Source organism: Petaurus breviceps, unplaced genomic scaffold (genome assembly GCF_028583685.1).
Source record: "Petaurus breviceps papuanus isolate PSGF00001 unplaced genomic scaffold, PetGlider_PUasm1.0 208, whole genome shotgun sequence".
Lineage (NCBI taxonomy): Eukaryota > Metazoa > Chordata > Mammalia > Diprotodontia > Petauridae > Petaurus > Petaurus breviceps.
Genome location: NW_027185852.1, coordinates 25,198,610 through 25,223,061, shown reverse-complemented (window position 1 = coordinate 25,223,061; position 24,452 = coordinate 25,198,610). Strand labels below are relative to the sequence as shown.

At 39.5% G+C, this 24,452-nt stretch overlaps 1 protein-coding gene across 3 annotated transcripts in view; it reads right to left on the bottom strand.

Annotated features, from left to right (window-relative positions):
• The window catches only part of LOC138165359 (FAS-associated factor 1), a 419,204-nt gene that overhangs the window by 393,676 nt on the left and 1,076 nt on the right, over positions 1 to 24,452 (bottom strand). The gene's annotated exons all lie outside the window — the stretch shown is intronic.

The following is a 24,452-nucleotide window of genomic DNA, read 5'->3' as shown; positions in this document are numbered from 1 at the left end:
TACATGTCATTTTCTCCCACCAGAATCAAAGTTTCTGAAATTCTGGTCTGTCTTTGCTTTTTTATTTGTATCTGCCAAGCTCAGAATAGTACTTGACATATACTAAATGCTTGATTCATGCTTTTCCATTGAATGATTCATTCCATTGTTGGTTAGGTTGTGCTCCAATAGCACCACAGCTCAACTCCTCTTAGCAGAGTTCCAGTGATTAAGGGGTCCACCAGAAGAGCTACGTTTGCAAAACTAAGTGAAGCAGCTAGAAGTTCTGGACTGGCACTCTCTTTTGGTCCTTTTTAGGTGGCTAAGATGGAGTGGTACCTATACCTGGTCTAATAAAGAAGAGTTCCTTTTATTCGTGGTTCCTCTACAAGGTGGCTAAGAAAGATGGAAGTAAAATTCCTAAAATGGCTCTATGCCACCCAACCAATCTTCCTCCCCCATGCCTTATGACCAGCCTCTTTGGCAAACAGATTCCACTTTCTGGAAGGACAACCACTCAAATGAGGGTCAGGCTTTAACCATAAAGGCTCCCTTGTCATACAAGCATGAAGAGACCAACTGGTGAAATTTAAGCAGGAGATCAAGACAGTCACGGCAGCTGGCCACACAAATGGCAGGATGAGATATGGAGCTCTGTGCACCACTTGGGAGGGTACAGAGTGATGACATTACATTCCCTTCCATGAAAGCTTTGAGTATGTCTCATGAAACATAAGACTGATAAATTGATCTATGGTTAGACAATAGGGGTGCTAATGAAACTGTACCATTTCATCCAGGATTGGGGTAGTAAGAGCCCTTAAACCCCACCAAAGTTTCAGGCATTTCCCAAGGCACTGGCCTCTCTTAAGATTTCAGTAGATGCTGGATTTAAGAATGATATAGAAAGCTCACTTTGCTAAATCAAGGAAAACTCTATTCCTAATCTCCTAGTGTAACAATCCTATCAAAATAAGGTAAATCTGACATGGCCTGTCATGAATGAAGCCAGATTAGTTCTTACTTCTGTTTCTAGATGTTTACTAACCATCTCTTTAATGATTATTTATAGAATATTCCAGGAATTTAAGTCAAGCTTAATTGATCTAAAGTTTGTAGACTGTTTATTTCCCATTTTTGTAAAATGGGACATTTGCCTTTATCCACATTGATTAAAATACCCATAACCTTTGACATAGATATTCAACAGATAGGTATATATGCCAAGAGGTCAATGATAGAAACAAAGGTGCTCTCTGCAGCAACCCTTTGTGCTGTATCAAAGAATTAGACACATAGTACATGCCCATATACTGCAAAGTTGCTAACAAAGCAAGGATAGATAAATGAAATGGAATATCACTGTGCTATAAAAAAATTTTTTAAACAATAAATATGATGTAGAGAAGCATGTAAAGACTTGCATAAACTAATACAGAGTAAAGTAAGCAGCGCCAGAAAAACTACACACACAACAAATAAAAAGATATAAATGGAAAGAACAAGGACAAAACAACTAAAATTGAATGTTGTCAAAGTATCATGTCCTAAAGAATTGATATGAAAAGACACCTCCCACTTTTCTTTGCATAAGTGACAATTATATGGATGTAGAACACTACAGATATCAAATTTTTTTCCAATGTATTAGTCAGTTTTATAAAACTCTTTGTTTTCCTTTAATATTTGTTATAAAGGAGGATCAAATCCGGACTCCGATACTTAGCACCACACCCAGAAATAACTGGCCATGTAACCTTGAGCAAGTTACTTAACCCCAATTGCTTAAAAAATATACATATTTGTTATAAAGGATGACACTTTAGGAGGAGGGGAAAGGGATATAATAAGGAAATGACAGTGATGTAAAAACAAAAGATATTGGGGTGGCTAGGTCACCGTGCATTGAATAGAGCACCAGCCCTAAAGTCAGTTCAAATTCAGCCTCAGACACTTAACACTTATTAGCCGTGTGACCTAGGGCAAGTCACTTAACTCTAATTGCCCTGCCTTCCCCCCTCCAAAAAGCAAAAAAAAGATATCAATAAAAATTTATTTTTAAAAAAAATTACCCTTCTACAGTCTTGTGACACTTCTCCTTGTCTTCTATAGTCTTCCAAATATTATTGATGGTTACTTAGCAATTACATCTGCCACTTCTTGCAGTATGAAAGTTATTATTACCAAAGGATATAGTGCATCTGAGTCAGGTAACTTGAATTCATCCAGGCATCTATACTCTCTTACTATTTCCTTTACACATCTAGGGAATTAGCTCCCTACAGCCATTTCTGCTCTGTCATGTCAGTTCAAAGGTTACTCTCCTTTGACAAAAAAAACAAAAGCAAAACAATAAATGAATAGCTCCGCCTCCCTCTGGTGCAGTAGGGCAGTAGGGTTGTCCCCCATCCACCCAAAGGAACAATCCCATCCTTTCTAGGAGCCTACCTGCCTCCCCCCCCCCCAAGAAAAAAAACAAAACACAAACAAATAAAGCCAGACAACAGTTTTTATTAGCTTCCCTCATCAGTGTCAGTTCTGGCTCTAGTACAAAGCAATCAAGTGTCCTGGATAAAGCACTGAAGCTGGGGGCAGGAAGCCTGAGACTGGATCCTGCCTGACTCAGATACTTCCTCCCTGTGTGATTTCTGAGCAGGTCTTTAAACTTCTCTCAGCCTGCTTCCTCATCTACAAAATGGGGGTGATAATAATAGTACTTGCCTCACCTGGTTTCTGTAAGGTTCAAAAGAGATAACATGTGCAGAGTGCTCTGCTAACCAGAAAGCTTGATGTAAATGCCAGTTGTTATTACTGCTGTAACACAAGGCTTCTAACAGAACTGTGAGACTCCTATTCACCGCTCTTATTAACTGGACCTTCTTTCAGTCTTGAGTATGTCTCCTTTTAAAATCTAAGTTTGTTGTTAAGCACCCTGTACATCCATATCGATCTCTTCAGACAGTTCTCATTTTTCTATTTATAGGAACTGTTTCCTTTTGCATCTTCAGAATTTCATTACAGTACTGGGCATCACCTCCTTTGGACTGACTTGTCCTGAAAACTTTTCATGCATGACTTGCTACCTATTCTTCCTCTGAACCTTTTGAAATTTGCATTCCACCAGAGATCCAAGCAAGGTTCAATATTAGGAAAACAACATATTTAATATCAAAACCAAATAATTACCTCAAAAAATACAGAAAAATACTTTATAATGTACAATACTCATCTGTATCTTAAGAAAAAAAACCTATAAAGTACATGCAGAGAGGGGTCTTTTTATAATATGACCAAAAAAAGTATCTGTCTAAAAGTAAAAGCAAGTATTATTATACACAATGAAGAAACACTTGAAAATTTCCCAAAAAATACAAAAGTAAAGCAAAAATGCCCCTTTTCTGTCCTATTATTTTATAAAATTCTAGAAATACTAGTAAATACAGTAGGATGAGGAAAAGAAATTAAAGGCATAAAGATAAACAAGGAAGAAACAAAGCTCTCCCTATTTCCTAACAACAGTTAACCTAGAAAACCCCAGGGAATTAGTAATTAGTCAAGACAATAACATTAACAAAATTAACAAAAAAAGTTAGAAAATAAACTGATAAAAATCAATAGCATTTCTATATAATACTAGTAAAATGCAGAAAGCAGTAATAGAAAGGGAAGTTCCATTCAAAATAACTACAAAATACATAAAACATGGGAATTAATCTCCCAAGCAAACTCAATACTACTTGCACAAATACAATTGGAAAATGTTCCTTAAAGAAATAAAGCACTGTAATAGCTGAAGGAATATTTAGTAGTCATACCTGGACCATGCAGATATAATAAAAATAAAGTCAATTAACAAATTTAATGCCATACACATCAAATGACCAAGGGGATACTTTACAGTCTTTCCCATATCACCTACAAGTAATTCTCTGACATTCTCTTCCCTGACCACCCTTTCTAACACTGGCTGTACTTTCAATCATGTCTCTGATTTTGCTATCATAAAGAGGGAGTTGGTACATTCCACGCTCCCCACTGCCACTTGCAGGTCCTTCCTCTACTATTATCATTCAGTAACCTCTCCTCCTTTAAGGTTCATTCAATCCACATTTATTGCCCAGTCTAAATGTTGGATATGTCTATCTATCAAATTTCAGGACACAATCCATGGTTCCTCAATGAGTTCGGTATCTGGCTCACAGTCCTTCTCTCCTCCCAACTCCTGTCCTTATGTTAGGGGGCTTCAGCATAACATACTACTACTCCCTCAAATACCCTAACTTTTCAGCACCACAATTTGTTCATTTCCTATGACCTACCATACCTCAGCTATACACAACTTGATCTTGCCATAACACACAAAAAAACCATTTCCATGTTCATGAACTTGGGGAACTCTTTTATCTGATCACAACCTGTCATCATTCTACCTATCCCTGTGTCATGCAACCCACAAGCCATGTCCTTCATTTTCCCCACAATCTCCAATCCACTGACCCTTCAGTTCTTTCCCAGGCCATCACCCCAGCACTGGCCATACTCTTTGCCACTCGCCATCTTCACCCTTGGAGAACTAAATCAATTTACACTGTCACCTTCTCAAGTCCCTTGCCCCCTTTTTAGTGTTCAAAACCCTACATAATCTATTTCCAAGCCATACTTTTTCAATATTCTTACATCCAACACTCACATATTCTTCAATCCAATTACACTGGCCTTCATGCTGTTCCACAAAGACACTCCATCTCCCAACTCCAGGCATTTTCTCTGGCTATCCCACATGCCTGGAATGTTCTCCCTCCTAATCACCACTTCTAGACTTCCCTGGCTTTTTTCAAATCCAAGCTAAAATTCCACCTTCAACAGCAAGCCTTTCACAATCACTCTTAATCCTAGTGTCTTCACAGCTAATTATTTCCTATTTATCCTGTATATAATGTATCTGTACATAAATGATTACTTATTTGCTGTGTCTCCTTATTAGACCATGAGTTCCTCAATGCTAGGGCCTGTCTTTTCCTTTCTGTCTATAGAGTTTAGCACGAGGCTGGACACTTATTAAGTAGGCACTGAATAAATGCATATGACTGACTGACCCATATCTCAGCCATCCTCAAAAAATCCTCACGCGATTCATCTAACCCTGTTAGCTATCATCCTGTATCTCTCCTCCCTTTGGTGGATAAACTCCTTTGGGAGGTTATCTACACTAGATACTGGTATCTACTTCCTTTCTTTTTACTCTTCTTCATAACATTCAAATGAAAATACTCCCCCTAAAAGCAGTTAGGTGGCACCATGGATAAAGCGCTGGCCCAGGAGTCGAGAAGACTGAGTTGGAATTCTGCCTCAGACACCGTGTAACTCATGTCTGCCTCTTACTTCACCAGGTTGTTGTGAGGGTTAAATGAGATCACCGTTATTTAAAGTGCTTAGCAGAATGCCTGCCACATAGTAGGAACTTAATAAAGACTTGTTCTTTCTCTAAAATTATCAATGAGCTCTTAACTGGCAAAACTAACAACCTTTTCCCAAATCTCATTCTTCTTTACTTCTCTGCAACCTCTGACACTGTCTCCCATCCACTTTTCCTTGAGACTCTCTTCTTTCCCAATGTTCTTGCTCTCTCCAGGTTCTCATGCTACCTGTCTACGTGCTCCTCAGTTTCTGCCATATCTTCAGCCAGGTTATGCTTCATAATCATGAATGACTCCCTGAAAGATCTGTCCTTGCTCAAGCCCCTCCATCTCTTGACTCTGGACATTTTTCTAGCTACTGCCCATGCCTGACATTCTGTCCCTCCTCATCACTCCCTCCTGGTTCCCTTCAAGTGTCAGTTAAAGTCCTGCCTCCTACAGGAAGCTTCTCCTTCCCCTTACTTTGGAGATACCCTCCAGCTCACCTTGTGCACGCCCTCTCCGTTCCTAGCTATGTGCTTGTTGCTCCCCTGTGAGTTTCCTGAGAACAGGGACTGCTTTTTACCTCTCTTTGTGTCCGCCATGCTGAGCACAGTCCCTGGCATACAGCAGTCACATAATAAATAACTGTTGTTGCTGTTAAGTGACAAAATTTATTTATAGGAACAAAAGGTCTTGAATATCAAAAAAAATAATGGGAGAAGGGTAGTAATAAAAGAGGGTGGTACTTCTAGACCTCAAAAAAGTAGAAAACGTCAAAACCATTTGGTACTAGTTAAGAAATATTAAGGTATATCAATAGAAGAACTGAACTCAATAATCCATTATTCAGTAAACCCCCCCAAACATAAATCACCTAAAATAGAAAGCCCTATTTGTTAAGATTGCTAGAAAAGGGGGCGGCTAGGTGGCACAGTGAGTAGAGTGCCGGCCCCCAGAGTCAGGAGGACCTGAATTCAGATCCAGCCTCAGACACTTAACACTCACACCAAAAAAAAAAAAAAAAAACCCGCACACAAACCTAGCCATGTGACCTTGGGCAAGTCACTTAACCCCAACTGTCCTCCAAAAACAAACCAAAAAAAGATTCCTACAAAAAATACGGAAGGTCAAAATGACAGTAATTAAGTTTAGACTACATATATCTTCAATAAATAAAAAAATCAATAAAAAAGATTTACTCAATAGTAAATTAAAAACAGATGTGGCCCAAAAAAATTAAACCATAAAAAAATCAGAAGAGGGGGTGGCTAGGTGGCACAGTGAATAGAGCACCAGCCCTGGAGTCAAGAGGACTCGAGTTCAAATCCAGCCTCAGACATTTAACACAAAAAAAAAAAAAAAACCTAGCCATGTGACCATGGGCAAGTCACTTAACCCCAATTGCCCTGCCTTCCCCCTGCAAAATAAATAAATAAAACAGGAAAGAAAATCTGAAGAGAACTAGACCATATACCTTTCACAGCTATAGATCCCTAACCAAATAAGGGAGAAAGGCAATTATACAAGAGAAAACTGGTAACTTTTATTAAATGAAATTGAAAGGCTTCTGTATAATTAAAATTAGTACATTTAATATAAGTCTGGGCATTCGTTTTGTTCCCCATGCCTAGAATGTTCTCCTTCCTCAATTCCACCTACTGACTTCCCTGGTTTCCTTTAGGTCCCAATTAAAATCCCATCTTTTCCTGGAAATCTTCCCAACCCCTCTGAATTCCAGTGCCTCTCCTCTGTTAATTATTTCCTATTTGTCCTGTTTATAGCTTACGTCGTCTATGCTTGATTGCATATGCTGTTTCCCACATTAGACGGTTAACTCCTTGAGGGTAGGGACTATATTTTGTCTCTTTTTGTATCCTCAGAATTTAGCACAGTGTCTGGCACATATTAGTGCTTAATAAATGTTTATTGTTTGATTTCTCAATTGATCACTCTCTCTTCACATATCCAAGCAGCTACCAAATCTTGCCATTTCTCCACATCTCTCATATACATTCCCTTCTCCTTCCCTCCAACAGTCTTTTATCTATTCTCCCTGACTCCAATAGTCCCCCAATTCAATCTATACCCCACACAGCTGCCAAAGTGATTCTCCCAAAATTCAAGTCTAACTATGTCATTCTCCATAACAATTCCCAGTGACTCCCTCTTACCTCCAGGTCAAATATCAGTTCCTATGGCATTTAAAGCTCTTCATCACCTTCCTCCTTCCTACCTTTCCAATTTTCTTACATATTATTCCTCTCTACTTACATCATGAGTACCACCCATATTGGCTGACTTGATATTTTTTACACATAACAGCACCTCTGATCCCCTGTAACTGCACAAGTTTCTCCTCCATGACTGGAATGCTTTTCCTCCTCAGCTCTATCTCTTGATCTGCTTTCCTTCAATAATCAGCTCAATCATCACATTCTACAGGAAAGGCTTCCTGATTCCCTCAGTTGCTAATGTCTTTTTTCAAAACTACTTTGTTCAGCATTTGTTAACAGCTACCTGGTCCTGGAGCAGGGGCTCAATAAATGTTTGATGACTGACTGAAACCTTAATACAAGGAGGTAAAGACTGTGTAATAAAAAGATTGCTGAACTCAAACAGGAAATAATAACAAGACTTAGTGAAACACAACTCAAAATGTGAATATCTACCAAAGACTTCAAACAAAAAGGTTCTAATTAAGGGGAGATGGAAAGCAACAATGTAGGAAAAAAGACATGCATCTGCACTAAAATACCTGAATCCATGAGTGGATGAAGAATGATCTCACTTTAAACCCAGTACATCACACTACATAATAGAGAGCATTTAGAGGAAGATTAAGGAAGAGGGAAAACATAAATGATCGCTTTGGGAGTATACTTCAGAAAACCAAAAATCAGGATAACAGTAGTAGGCAGCAGGAAAGAAGGTAGAGGTTGGGTCTAATAGCTAGCATTTACATAACACTTCCAGGTTTTCAAAGTATACTACATGTTATTTGATCTTCACAATAACCCTGTGAGGTAGATGCTATTATTGTGCCCGTTTTATAGATGAGGAAACTGAGGTCACAGAACTAATGTCTAAGGTAACATCTGAACTCAAGACTTATTAACTCCAAGTCTAACACTATCTACTGCACCATTGAGCTTCCTTACAAAGAGAGATGAATCGACAGATAGATACTGCACAGGGCAATAAAACAGGATAAGTTGAGTTAATAAATTTGAAAGGCTACAAAGCTCACTAAGCGACACCAAGTTAATTCAATAGCTCTACTAATTAATCCAAATGAGTACTAGCCAGTCTCCTCCCACCTAACCCTTGGCCTATAACCTCCTCTACTAGGAGAGGACAGGAGATGAAAGGGGATTAAAAAAAAAAAGAAATGACATGACTGGTATTTCTCCAACTGTTGTGTCTCCATTATTGGCACATCAGAATGTTGTAATGAAGAGAGAGGCATTCTCACAATCAGCAAGATCTGGCTCCAAGTCCTGCCTTTGACCCCCTGGTTGTGTGACTCTGGGAAGTCCCTTAAGCTTTAAGTACCACCACAAAATCTCAGAGTTGGAAGGCATCTTACAGGTCCAGTCCTATAACCAAAGCATAAAATACCTTTGCAACTTACCCAATAAGTATAGCCTCAGCCTGAATGCCTCTGGGAACGGGCTCTCTCCACGTGCAGAGCAGCCCATCCTATTTTTTAACATCTCTTACATATTAGAAATTCAATCCAATTCAGTTCAACCATCATTTAAGTACCTGCCATATGCAATGTACTGTGTAAGGTGATAGAGACACAAAGACAAAAATGAAACATTTCTCGCATTCAAGGAATTTATATTCTACTGGGATGAATTATGACCTATATACAAATACAATGCAATGCAAAGTATGGAGTAATGAGGTTATAGAGATAAGCAAAGTGCTCAGCAGAGAGAACGATGACTTCAAACTGAAGAAAGAAAACCATACGGAGAATGCTCATGCATTGTTCAGATTTTTTTCAGTTGTCTGACTCTCTGTGACCCCATTTGGGGTTTTCCTGGCAGACACTAGAGTGATTTGCCATTTCCTTCTCCAGCTCATTTGATGGATAAGGAGCTGAGGCAAACAGGGTGAAGTGACTTCCCCTGAGTCACATGGCTAGTAAGTGTCTGAGGCCATATCCCAACACCTTATGCACTATGGCGCCCCCTAGCTGCCCAATGAGCCTTAAAAGAGTTCTCCTTCATAGAGAGCTGAATCCCACTGCTCCTCTCCACTCCATCCTCTGATCCTCTCACTCCTCATCTCCAGTCACAGCCAATACCTTTACTTCTATTCTTGCAAGCCTTCTTGTATACATCCCCTTCTCTTCCAGTGATGCTACTACCAACAGGGTTCAGACTCTCAATCCTTTTAACCTAAACTATTATAATTTTCTGGTTGCTCTCTCTCTGACTCAATTAAGTCTCTCCCCCTTCCAATCCACATATCACTTAGCTATCAAATTAATCATTTTAAAGCATAGATCTGACCATGTTATGCCACCACCATTACCACCATCACCTCCCCCTCCCCCCTATAAAATAAAATCCAGTGACTCCTAATACCTCCAGGATCAAATATAAAATCCTCTGTTTGGCATTCAAAACATTCCTAACCTGGTTCCTACTACCTTTCCCACTTTCTTATACCTTATTCCCCAATTACACTCTGGAATACACAGCACTCCTTGCTTTTCCCAATCTCTTCCCTCTGACAATTATCTCCAATTTATCCTATATATTTCTTGTTTGCCCTAATTGTCTCCATGTTATCTCCCCTAATAGAATGTAATCTTCTTAAGAGAAGGGACTGTCTTTTTCTTTCTTTGTATTCCCAACAGTTAGCACTGTGCATAGCACACAGTAATAGATGCCTAATCAGGGCCTGATACTGGAGTTCAGGTGACTTCATCCCAACCTCTAGAATACAGCGGAATTAAGTCTGCTGTTTCCACATACCAGTGAAACACCTATTCTGATCAAGAACAGTTATCATGCCTGCCTATGCTTTTCCCACACTAAACATCCCCAGGTCTGGACTAATTTTCCTTTAAAAAAAAAAAAGTGTTCATCATGTCTCTCCTCCACTCAGAACCCTTCAGTATATCTCTGGCCAAGAATCACTACCTGGACAGTTTAGAGTCAACCCTACCTTTCTAACCCAATGGTTCATCGTGAACAATGTACATTAAAGGCATAAATGCCTCACACTCAATCAAGTATGACCCCATGATCCCAGCACTGTGGAGTGAAAGAATCACTGGGCTTGGGACATGGCGTCTGTGTCTGAGCCCGATTCGGTCTCTCTCTATCTGACCGAGGGTTGTTGAACCAATTCTTTGGGTCTTAAAAAATGCTAGAGTGATAATAATTACTAACCTTTACATGCCGCTTTAATGTCTGCAAACTGCTTTACATATGATTCCATCTGATCCTCACAATAACCCCAAGAAAGAGGTGCTCCAATTTTCACCTTTTTTGCAGATGAGGAAACTGAGCCTGAGATTGGCCCAGAATCACTAATTCTAATAAGGATCTAGATCCTTATAGCTAATAAGGGGTGAGGAAACTGGGCCTGAGATTGGCCCAGAATCACTAATTCTAATAAGGATCTAGATCCTTATAGCTAATAAGGATCAGAGGCAGGATTTGAACTCTGGTCTTCTTGACTCCATGTTGAGTGTAATCTAGCTGCCTCTTCACTTATAAAATAAAAACAATAACACAGATAAAAACATTACCTATCCCACAAGGTCATTATGAGGAAGGCACTTTGTAAATCTAGAAGCAATGTAAACATGGGCATTAGTATTATTAAAGTATTGTCTTGTACTGTTATGTCAATCAAAGCATTTATTAATCATATGACATGTTCTAGGCACTGTGCTAAGAAATGGGGATACAAATAAAAGCCAAAAACCATCTCTGACCACAAAGAGCTTCTATCCTAATGGGAGAGACAACAAATATGAAAACAGGTGCATACAAACTCATGCAGTTGACAGAAGCTAGCCCTGGAGGGGAAGGCAGCAGCTGCAGGGGAAGACCCTGAAAGGCCTTCTGTAGGAGGTGATGCTTGATCAAAGACTGAAAGGAAGCTGGAGACTATAAGAGCTGAAGGTAAGTAAAGAGAACACACCAGGCATGAAGGACAGCCAGGGCAAAGTTATAGAGCTGGAGTGTAATTTGTAAGGAAGCTAATATAGCTGAACAGCAGCAAGAACAACAGAAGGATAAAAAGGAATGTAAAGAGCTTTAAATAACCAAAAAAGGAGTTAATAATTTATCCTAGAAGTAATAGGGAGTCCCCAAAATTTACTGAGGGCAGGGGGTTGCCGTGGTCAGACATACATTTTAAGAAAACTGCTTTAGCAGTCATATGGAGATCAATTATAAAGCTATTATGATAGTCTAGAAGAAAGGTGATTAGGACCTGGACTAGGGTGGTAGGTGTGTGAGTAGACAGAAGGAAACAGAGGCACGATATGTTGTGAAGATAGTAAGGAACTAAGGATAACTCTGAGAGGCAGTGGTGGCTGGAAGGCTGATGGAGGCATTGACAATAATAGGGAAGTTTGGAACAGGGATGGGTTTGAGGGAGAATACACTAAATTCTACTTTGTACATATTGAGTTTTAGTTGCTTACAAGACAATCAGTTCAAAATGTCCAACAGGCAGTAATATGAGACTGGAAATCAGAAGAATGACTAAAGCTGGACATAAAGATCTGGTAATCATTTACATAGAGATTATAATTGAACCCACAGGACTGAATGAGATCAACAAGTCAAAGAGGATGAGTATGGGATGGTGAAGAGGAAGAAGGCCTAAGACACAGCCTGACATATACCCACAGTTAGTGGGTACAAAGAGATGAGAATCCATCAGAGATGACCAAGAACAATTAGGACAGGAGGAGAACCAAGAGAGATGAAAGCCTAGAGAAGAGAGAGGAGAAAGAATATAGAAGGATGACAACAAGATCAAACGCAGCAAAGAAGTCAAGAAGACTGAGGACTGAGAAGAGGCTGTGAGATTTGGAAATTAAGAAACCACCAGTTGCTGTGGAAACAGCAGCTTCAATTGAATGATGATGTTGAAGAGCATTTGGAAGAGAACGAGAAGAGAGGGAATGAAGACATCCAGTGTTAGCAGCTGAGGAGAAGAAATAGACAGTAAGTAGCAGCTGTGGAAATCAGTCAACAAGCACTTCTCATGAGTTTACTATGAACCAGGCACCATGCTAACTACTGGGGTTACAAAGAAAGGCAAAGAGCTCACATTCTGATGGGGTAGATAAACATGAAAATAGCTAGGTATATCAGTGGATCATAGAGCAGATTGTTCCATTTTCAGTGGGAGCATTTACACCTAGGAAATGAGCAAACACAACAAATCAGGACTCAAATGATTGTTTTGTTGTCTATCCAGATTTAGGAAAGTGAATGGAAAAAATGTTAATAATGCAGGTTAAACTTGAGTGTCCTGCAACCTTTTCCCCCCAGGAAGCCAATTGTTAAACATTTACCTGCACATTGCTAGGATATATACAAGATATATAGATAGATGGAAAGCATTATCAGAGGACAATCTAGTGAAGGTTTTTTAAGGACGGCAGAGTTGGGTTTGTTTGTAGGCAAAACGGAAGGAATGAGTCCACAAGGGAGAGATTAAAGATTAGAGAGAGAGTGGACATGACAGTGGAGACAATCTGCTGAAGAAGGGAGATGAATGGACCAAAGCTACATGTGGAAGGGCTGGCCTTGACAAGAACAGCTACCTCATCAAAGCCTGCAAAGGAGATAGTGGAAGAGGATGTGACATGAGAAGGGGAAGTGAAGTAGTTTAACATCAAAGAGACACAATTTTCTAGGTTAAGTACGATTAAAGGTCCTTAGCTAAGAAGGTGAATGGGAGAGTGCTCTGAGAAATTTGAGGAGAAAAGAGATTTAGAATAATTGCTGTAGTGAGTGGGATAGAAAAATCAATTAGGAATGAGTATAAGGACTGCTTTGGTGCACTGAAGAACCTAATTAAGGACATGTGGGTGCATTTAGGACTCTAATCACAATCAGATACAACGAATTTGTAGTGAGACCTGACTCCCTCCACTCTATTCAACAGTACCAGTGGGGCAGCTGGTGTCTAAATGGATAGAACTCTGGGCCTGGTATCATCTTCCTGAGTTCAAATCTGACCTTAGACACTGTGGGACCCTGGGCAAGACACTTAACCCTGTTTGCCTCAGTTTCCTCATCTGTAAAATGATCTGGAGAAAGAAATGGCAAACCATGCCAACATCTTTGCCAAGAAAAATCCAAATGGGGTCACAAAGACTCAGAGACAACTGAAATGAATGAACAACAATAACCAGTGGGAATGAAGGAGGCAGATGGTGGAAAAATTCAAGTGGGATTTGGCAAGGTACGAATAGCAACAGGACAAGGGAGTAAGTAATTGGAGAGTGGAGGCCTATGTACAATTGAACTGGTTCACTGAGGGGTTGAGATGGAGAGGGAGGGAGAACACAGCCAGAGCAGGGGTGATGACCTGAGAGAATGCTCATGGGCCGATGAACTATGGAGAAGATGAAGAACTGGTTTAAGAAGATCACAGCATAAGGAGAGATGGAATGGTAAGAGATCATAATCAGACAAAAAAGCTTCAGAGTTCTTGAACATGGGAGTGGGACATTTGTGTGTGACAATAAGAACAGGTATGTGACCATCCTTGCATACAACTGAGGTAAAACATCTGAGGAGTTCCCAGTAGGAAAGAACCAGAAAATTAAGATATTTGAGATAACATCAATATGTTTCAAAGCTCCTACCTAGTATGAAGGGAGGAACTGCAGCCTCTGTCTAAGCTCCCCAAATAGACAATAAGTTTCTTGAAAGCAGGGATCGTGTGTTGTGCTATTTATTTCTCTCTCTTTGTTATACTTTTTCTTTCCTTTTCCTATCCATTTAACAATTCCACAAAGTAGAACGAGATTACTGGCCTGGGGGAAAAAGTCTTTGCAGCAAGTTTCTTTCATAAAGGTCTCATTTTTTTTTGGAGGGGGGAAGGTAGGGCAATTGGGGTTAAGTGACTTGCCCAAGGTCAAATGGCTAGTTTCTGTGGTAAACACTCTGAGGCCAAATTTGAACTCGGGTCCTCCTGAATCCAGGGCCGGTGCTCTATTCACTGCGCCACCTAGCTGCCCCTACGGGTCTCATTTTTAACATATATAGGGAAGTGAGTCAAATTTATAAGAGTAAAAGCCATTCCCCAATTGATAAATGGTTAAAGGATATGAACAGGTAGTTTTCAGGGAAAGAAATCAAAGCCATCAACAGAAATATGAAAATGTTCTAAATCACTAAAAATTAGAGAAATACAAATCGCAACAACTCTAGGTTACTACCTCAAACCCGTAAGACTGATTAAGATTAGTTTTTTAAAAAAGAAAGAAAAGAAAACGACAAATGTTAGCGGGAATATGGGGAAACAGACACAATAATGCACTGGTGCCCAAACATTCCGGAAAGAAATCTGGAAGTGTGTCAAAAAAGCTGGTAAACTGTGCACAATCCTTGGCCTAGTGATACCACTACTGGGCACATGCCCCAAAGCAACCAAAGAGAGAGGAAGAGTCCACACATACAATATTTATAGCAGTTTGTTATGTGGCAGCAACGAGTTAGAAGCTCAGTGGACACCCACGAACTGGGGAATGGCCACACAAGTTATGGCACAGGAATGTGATGGACTACTACTATGCCATAAGAAATGATGAAGGTATTGGTTTCAGAAAAAAAAACTTAAGAAGACTTGTATGAACTAATGCAGAGGGAAGTGAACAAAACCAGGGAAACAATGTATATAGGAAATACAAAGCAGAAATGCAATGAAGATAATCAACATTGAAAGACTTAGTAACTGATCAATACAATAACCAAACACATTTCTAATGAAGTTGATGAAATATGCTATCCACCTCCAGGAAAAGAACTGATAAATGCAGAGCGCAGATGGAAACCTATTTTCTCATTTTTCTTCTTATTTTTTTTAACATGGCTAATATGTAAATTGTTTTGCAAGTCTATACACATATTTAAAGGATTTTATTTTTCCTGTCTTCTCAATGGCTAGGGAAAAGGGAAGAGGGAGGGCGAGAATTTGGAATTGAAAATAAAAATTAAAAGATTTGCAAAGCTAATACATAGACGTACATACATGTATGTAATTTAATTCCCAAATCCAATGGCCTTTTCTCAGTCCTAATCCACACTAACCACTCTGCAGCATTTGACACTACTGATCACCCTCCTCTCCTAGATACTCTTTCCTCTCTAGGTTTTTAGAATAATGGGCTTTTCTGGCTTTCTTCCCATCAGTCAGCTCCTTCTCAATCTTCTTTGCTGGTTCCTCATCCATGTGAAGCCCACCAGCCAGAAGACTTTTCACTCGACACCCTTTTTGCTCTATGCATATTTGGTTATCTCACCACCTCCCATGGCCTCAATTATTTCCATGAAGATTTATATATTCTAGCTGTCTTTCTGCAGAGCTACATTCACTTATCACCAGTTCCTTCTTAGACACCTCAAGCTGGACATCCTCTAGGCATCTCAATCTAAACATGTCCAAAACAGAACTCATCTTTCCAAGTCCTTCCCTTTCCCCCTTCCTAACTTCCCTAATCTTATCAAGAGCGCCCACGTTCCCAGGTACCCAGGCTTATAACCCTGTGCTCATCCTCAATTTCCGTTCTGACTTACCCCACAAATCCAAAACACAGATCTTGTTTCTACCTTCACAACTCTCATATATATTCCCTCCTCGCCACATACAGCCATAAACCCAGGGCAAGTCATCCCCTCTCACAGGGACTACTGCAGCAACCTTCTAACTGGTTTTCCTGCCTTCCCACTCCAATCAGCAGCTAAGGTCCAATTATGTTACTTCTCTGCTCCATGAGCTCCCTGCTCTTTATCACATACAGGAATAAAATATAAAGCCCTTCACCAGCTGGCCCTTTGCTACCTTGCCAGTCTTCCTATACCTTACTCCCCCCTCCACAATCTCTACCATCCAGCTACACTAGCCTGCTTGTAGGTTCTCAAACATAGCAGTGACAGACATTCCATCTCTCATCTCTGTGATTCTGCACTGGCTGTCCCCCACCCCTAGAATACTCTGCCCCCTCACATCTGCCTTCCAGTTTCTTAGGCCTCACTTTCTGTAGGTCTTTCTTATCCTGCCTTCCCTCTCAATCACCAATACCACTCCCATCCCCAGATGCTAATTCGTTCCCTTTTCAGATTAACCTTAACTATTCTGTATATAGCTTGTGTATACCTAGATAATTACATGTAGTTTTCTCTGTTAGAAAACAAATTCCTTGAGGAAAAATGCCTTACTTTGTAGCCTCAATGCTTAGCAAGCACCTAGTAAAATGCTTGTTAACTAACTGACTAATCGTGTTTTTTCATACTTCATCCCTACTGACTCCAACAAGGTCAGAATGGAAATATTTTGGTGACAGAGACAGCTAACAAAGGAGCCAGAGAGCTAATAAAGGAGTGGGGAGAAACCAGAATCAAAGTCACACATACACCAGAGGTACTGACACTTTCTTAACATAAGACATAATGGCTACAACTGAAGTTTGCCTATAAGCAATAAAAAGAGCCCTATCACCATGTCTCCATCTTTTCTCATATCTCCAGCCTTCTCAACTCAGGATTCCAGGTTTCAATTATTCATGATCCTCTCACCCCATGAGAGAATTTTTAGCTTTACTGAGCCAGGGGGACTTCTAGAACCTATCCTGGGCAACTGCCATGCTGTATTGTATAGTGATCAGTACACAAAAAGATGTCTGTGTTGACTGTATTAAAAAAGGAAATCAAAATACTCCCAGTAGGCATTGCCAGAAAAAGATGGGGTTGTATCTTAGAATATTAATAATCTTACCTTGGCACATTTACTCCTAGAACTGATGCAGAGACTTCTGATCTACCAAAATCCTTCAACTGAAACACTAAAAACACCTATCATATCAGTATAACATAAAATACACTTTGATGCTACTATATTGACCATGAATATGTAAATGGGTAGATAAATAACCTACCCAGTATCTTTCTAATCTTAAAAAGGAGCCAGCCAGCCTACATTTTTCAACATTAGGATTAGCACATGCTGTTCTATTGGCAAAACAAAGTCAGCTTAAAAAGAAACTGGCTGAGAGAACACGTCGTATCAAGAGATAAAATAAAAAGAGCCATCATCTATTTTGCCTGTTCTTTTTGCTGAATACACCTTTTGTGTATTAAACAGTCTCCCATTTTGTTAAAATATTGGTAAAAGGAAAAAGGCTGCAAGCACTGTTACGTCAAAATACCACTGATCTTCAATTACTCAGATGTAACACATGAAGTAAAGCCCCAAGGAGAAAGAATTTTCACCTTTATCTGGGAATGGGAAAAGTTGATGGATGGATTTTTAAAGATCCTTATTCCAAGTATATAACCAATTTTTTTTAATAAGCTGATAAAACTATTTTAAAATTTCCCTTAATGAAAACAACTCTCTAGATGGAAATGGGTATGCTCTCCTGGCAAATTTCTGCTATTACTGATCTTCATTTTAACAAACTTATTATTGGGAAGCAGTGTGATAGAAAGGAAAAAGCCATGGATTGCTTTCAGTCTAGGAACCTGAGTTCGAAGCACAGCTGTTATTACCTGGGTAGCCTCAGGCAAATCCCCTCTGTGCCCTAATTTCCTCATCTATAAAATGAAGGGATTGAATTAGATGGCCCCTCGGGTCCCTTTCAATTCTACATCCAGGTGCCTGGATCATCTCCCTCTATCTCCCATTCCCCAATGACATCAGGGTGGGAGAGGGAAGGAGGAAAGGAGTTTAAACAAACATTTCATCTCCTCAAAATCACTCTTTTGGAAGAACATTTTTTTGTTTATATTATATCCAGTTGATCACTAAACAAACTCTTTTTTTCCCCTTTCACTAAAAATACAATATAGTTTCAAGTAAAATTGAGTATGTAACAACTTGGTACCAGCCAATTCTGTTACTTTTGCCCCAAAGTCATGGTTTAAAATAAAATCTCATACCAGGACCTTGGGCATGTACCCAAAACTGACAGTACCCTGTTGTTCAGTCATGTCCAACTCTTCCTGACCCCATTGAAGGTTTTCTTGGCAAAGATACTGGAGTGGTTTTCCATTTCCTTCTCCAGTTCATTTTGCAGATGAGGAAACTAAAGCACACTAAGGGTTAAGTGACTTTCCCAGGATCACCCAGCTAGTAAATAGGCAAAATCTGAACTCAGGAAGCTGAGGCTCCCTGATTCCAGGCCCAGTAGTCTATCCCATTCACCACCTAGTTGCCCTATCAATACCAGTGCAAACATCTAATTCTTCCCCCTGACCTGAGCAAAGTTTTTTTTATACTGTCAACCAAAACGTTTTTCACATTTTTAATGTTCATTTTATTTCATCCTTTTCAATTCTATTTTTGTGTATGTTTTATGTGTATATCAGTAAAATAGTACATGCATATAAATCATAAAAAATATTTACTAGCATTTATATAGCCTTTTTAAGTTTGCAAAGCACTTTCAATTACTTTAATCTTCCCAACAACTATGGGAGGTAGGTAGTATGATTATTTTAATTTTGCAAAGGGGAAAAAGTGAGGCTTAGAAAGACAATATACTTTTCCCAGGATCTTATGGCCAATGAATGTCAAAGGAACACACATACCTATGTTGAGTGCAGAGTCCCACCCACCCTATGGCCAACCACCCCTCCAAATTTTTTCTATTAACAGGGTACACAATCAAAAAAGGGTATATCCCCCCATACCAGCTAAGGTCAGGTGTCTGTGATCCCACAGATCTAGCTCCTCCCCCATCAAAGAGGATCAAAAGCCTCATCTTATTCAGCTCTTGTCCAGGTAGGCCTATAATTACTCATAGCTGTACTTGACATAGTGAAGGCCTTGCATTACATCTTGTGACAACAGGTCATGGGTATGCACACAGACCACACTATCCATTCTGTTATTGCTACATATTCCATAAGAAGAAAGGGTGTTTGAGGGACAGGAAGAAGATTCGAAGTATCCTTAGTAAGTTGGGGAAAGAGCTGAGCCTTGAAGATAAGCAGCAGGAGGAATAGTAGAAAGTATACTGGAATTGGAAAACGCAGATCTGAGTTCACAACCAAGGTCTACTACTTGCTATCTGTGTGGCTTTGGATAAACTGCTTAACTTCTCTGGATCGAAGTTTCTTCTAGAAAATGAGAGGATTATGCTAGATGCCCAAGCTGGGGAAAGGCCTTATACTAAGGCACCAGGCAAGAAGTGGCAGGAGCTAAGTGGAATCACGGAATGAACAAGAATAAAATATAATTAAGGAACAGGTGAAGAATGAGCCTCACAGTCATCACAGAAAAGTCAGCTCACCCTTCAGAAAAGCACAACTCTGATGATGGAAATTTCAACAGACACATGATGATATCTTATTATATGAGAAGTTATCCAGAGCAAAATTAAGTGATAAGCATTCTTCCTGTTTTGGCTTGGTCCCAAGCGCAGTATGCAGATCAATCCATCACCTGGACCTTTTCAAGGGGCAGCTGAAAAAACTGCCTCAATGGGCACAGAGAAAAACTCAGATGTGGGGCCACCCCAAACTAAGGGTAAAAAAAAAGAAGTTTTCAAAGGAGCAATCAAGACTTCCTTCCAGGGAGACAGTTTAGAGGAAAATATCATTGCTGGTGAAAATCCTTTTCTCTTAATTCAAGTGAGCAGTCTTCTTTTCTCTGTCCCTTCTTAATGGCTAAGAAGCATAAAGTAGGGAAGATAGAAACATTTATCCCTAAAATGCAGAATGTATGCATGGAACGCCACCTAAAAGGCAAAACTACTTGTAATGTTCCCAAAGAAAGATCTCACTCACTCCCAATGATGGGTTATCTAAAAATCCCTCCAGCAAGGGTGAGAGGGGTTCTCTCCATTAATATAAGAAAATTCATCTGTAATTTTCTTTTTCTTTGGAGGGGCGAAGGGTGAGGGGGGAGTGGAGGAGGGAAGTCATTAGTTAGCTATTACAGAGCCAAATTTAGAGTTCTAGAAATCACCTCATCAAAAAACCTCATTATTCTAATAAGCAAATGAAGCAGCTAGCTGTAGAGAACTTTAAAAGTACAACTGTCTTTATGCTACTACTTTCAGACCGAAAGAGGAATCCTCCTATGACCCATTCTGGCTGTGAGACCCTGGGTGAGTCATCTAAGTTCTCATGACTGACAATTCCCTAAGACTACAAGCTTCAGAGAAAGTGCTGACTTGCAAAGGTGAAGGGAGTTCCCTCATCCAGAAGCTCCCTATAAATTCCCAAGCCCCGTCTCTCACCAACCCCCACCATTCCCATTCTCAGATGAAGAGATATGCAGCTCTGAATAGTTTGATTTGCTGATCATTTTTATTCCAAATTTCAAAATAATCAAGGAAAAACAAACAAGAGTCATAGATTTTCAATTGAATCTATTTCTTTGGTAGAGAAAAATATTAAGGAAAAAACTCTATGACTCATCAATGTCTGCCTGGCCTTTTAAACCTAAGAAATACCTTTTCTACTCTGTCCTGGCTGCTGACTGTCAGACCTAAAAATATACCAGTGTATTTATTTAATTCTTTACCAGAAATATACTATATCAACACTACTAACTCCAAGTTGATTCTTGGCAATATTTTCAAATTCTAGTTACACTGAAACTACAATCAGCTTAGAGCAGAATTCAAAATAACAGGTTAAAAGGAATGCTTGTTGGCAGTCTTTCCATTCAAGATTTTGCTAGCTTCTTAAAACAATTTTTGATCATTTTCCTTTATTATGAGGATTTCACTAAAGCTTTGCTTTAACTTCAAGGTACAGTTGATCCAAAGTGAGACAATGGATGTATATGTAAAGCACTTTGCAAACTGCAAGTCACATTTCTGTAGTGCCTAAAGATTTACAAAGTGCTTTTGCATTCACTGTCTCACTTTGGATCCACTGGATCTGCTGCTGCTGCTAAGATTCTGCCAATGAAGCACAAGCATAAACTAGCAAGACCAGTCCAGCTGAGTCTGGAGAAGAACACACCTGATTAGTTACAGGGAGAAGAACTACTCAGCCATGGCAGTTACATGGTGACTGGCTTCCACTGAGGGTGCACCCACACAGAGCAAATCAAGGATCCCTGATATTTTAAAAGATTTCACTCACACTGCCTGACAAAGTCCTGATTATATCAGGTAAATGCCAAGCTGGATATTTTCCCTCCAACTCACTGAGCTAAAATGAAGTTCACATTCTGTATCAAGACTGCAGTGAATGAACCTGAAAACTAAGATTCTCCATAAACAGAAATTGCATTTTGTTGGATCCCATCATGCAACAGCCCAACAAAATTTGGTGTTTATAATAAACATGATTTGAATTTAAACACTTCTAGTAGTTCCAAAGCTCCTCTCTTAAAGGAAAGTCCTCAGCTCTAAAAGCTTCTGCAAGTTCTCACAATCGTCTTACAGTGCAAGTGGAATGAATTCATTTATGATCACTATAGAATGGGAAGGTGGTTCATTTGCCCAAGACCACCCAGCAAAGAACGAGCCAAAGCAGGTGACCTGTCATGGTCTATAAACACTACAAAAAGCTAGAATATTTCTTAAAACAGGACTGGCAGCTAAGTAATCTCAATGTTTTCTCTCAAAGACTTTATACAAAATTAAAATAGGAGAACTATTCAACTATTAAAAAAAAAAACTAAGGCCAAAGAAACAACACAAGTTGAAGTAACCAGTTCCATGACTCTGGTGATGGATAGTTTATTAAGAAAACATAAAGTTGCTAACATAAAACAGATTACACGTTGAATGCACTTTCCGTTTTTAATAACTTTTCTCCACTAATAACATCCTCTTGATGGCATGAAAATAGGCACAGTACAGAACAATTACATAGTCTATCTTTTTCCAAGAAGCAAACAACTATTTTTCACAGTATTCCCAATGCTAATTATGGTATGTAAAAAAAATATCAGATTTAGAGTCATGAGAGGTAAATGCAAGTCTGAGCTTGACCACTTATGAGGTAACCTTGGGGAAGTCTACTACCCAAGCAAATCTGTTTCTTCATCTGGAAAGTGGGAATAATAAGACTTGAACCTGCTTCTTCAATCTTCTCCTTAATAACAAATGAGACAATGTAAATAAAGGGCTTTATGACCTCCTGTAAACTAATGAATACCATGTAGATGTGAAATATTAGAAGAAGTAAAACTAAAATTATCATAATGTCCTGGTACAACTACCACATGGCTTCATTTCCATGCTAAAATTACAAATGCTATTAGAAAAACCTTACAAATATAATCCCTTCATTTTTAAGATGAAAACTCATTCAAGACCAAGTGTCTTGACTTTTCTGTCTGCCCTACTCAACACAAGGCAGATAATGAATGATTACAAGAAGTCTGGTAGAGTAAAACAAAAGTTATTGATCATAAATGTTCATGACAGAAGGTAAATACAAAACTAAGTTTTCTTTGTCTGAATGGTTTCTCCCAAGATTATAACAATTCTATAAGAATATAAAGGCTAAGCCTATAAATAAAGGGTGTACTTTTCATAGTGCTGCCTACCCTAGAAATAAAAAGCTAAAAAAGAGAGTAAAAGTCAGAGGGGAAAAAAAACCATTATAGAATGAGCCAGGAAAACAACTTTTAATTTGACTTTAAACACACTCCCAAAAACCTAGGAAAATGCTTTATTTTAACAATTTACAACCAACATATCTTTATGTTGTAACATCAAATATTAGGTAGAGAATAAATGTTAAGTAGAAGATAAAATATTATCAGAACAACTAATTTGAAAATATTAAAGGAACTTAAGGGGAAAAAAACCCCAACATTGTGTAGATATTGCCTTTAAAATTCCATCAAGGAAGAACACTGTCTGATGAAGCACAAAACAATGTTCAAGAGCAAGGGTTAATAAACAGGAAGGATAAAGTTTCTGACAGGGAAAGAATTCCAGTGCATATAGTAAGGGTGGGGGGGGGAGCTGAAAAGGCTTCTCAGCACTGTCTTTGTCACTAAATTTTGAGAAATGTAGTGGTATTCACAAGGCTCCATTGTGCAATTTCAAAAATCATTACCCATCTCTGGTGAGGATGCCAGCTTCTGCTTTTAAAGGGGCTTTGATGACCTAGCGCAACAGCACTAAACCCCTCCAAGTTGGCTCATCCTGGTTTTCTGCATTTAGGATTGGGAAAGTACTTCCAGACAAAGGCAGAGAAAAGGAAGAGTTTCCAATTGTAACATTCCTAGAAAAAGGACCCCAACAAAGAAAATGTCTAGAAGCAATTTACCTATTCCTAATAGGAAGAGTTCAAAATTGAAGTTGGGAGTAAAGAAAGGATCCAAAGAACAAAGGTACGAGTTCTCATGCTTGGGAATTAACTGTTGGGAAACTTTTGTACTTAAAGTCAGTTTCTTTTCTCTAACACTGGTACCTCAATACGAAGAAAGCCAGCTTTGCTGTATCCCAAGCCACCTTTTGGGGCCTGTACACACTTCAAGGTCTCTTCTTCCTCATTCATGCACCTCTCCAAAAAGCTTCCTCTCCTCCCCTCTTTCCCCTGAGGACAGCACAACACACAGGCACATTCTCCCTTGAAGCAGCCCGCAGACACCAGAAGACAGTATGAGGAGAAAACAAAAACGGAGGGGTGGTCCGCTGGGGCAGAGTGGGGCAAAGTGGACACAAGGGGCAGGGGACATGGAAGAAGGGTCTGGAAAAGGGGGAAGCAGGAGACCAGAGGAATGGGGACCAGGAGAAGGAGGGCTAGATGGGGAGGGCTCTGGGGGAGGGGAGAAGGAAGGACCCGGAGAAGGAGTGGGAGGTGAACCTAAGGGGGCAAGAGGCCCCAGAGGGGTGAGGGGGGTGTCGCCGGAGGGAGCAGAAGGACTTGGAGG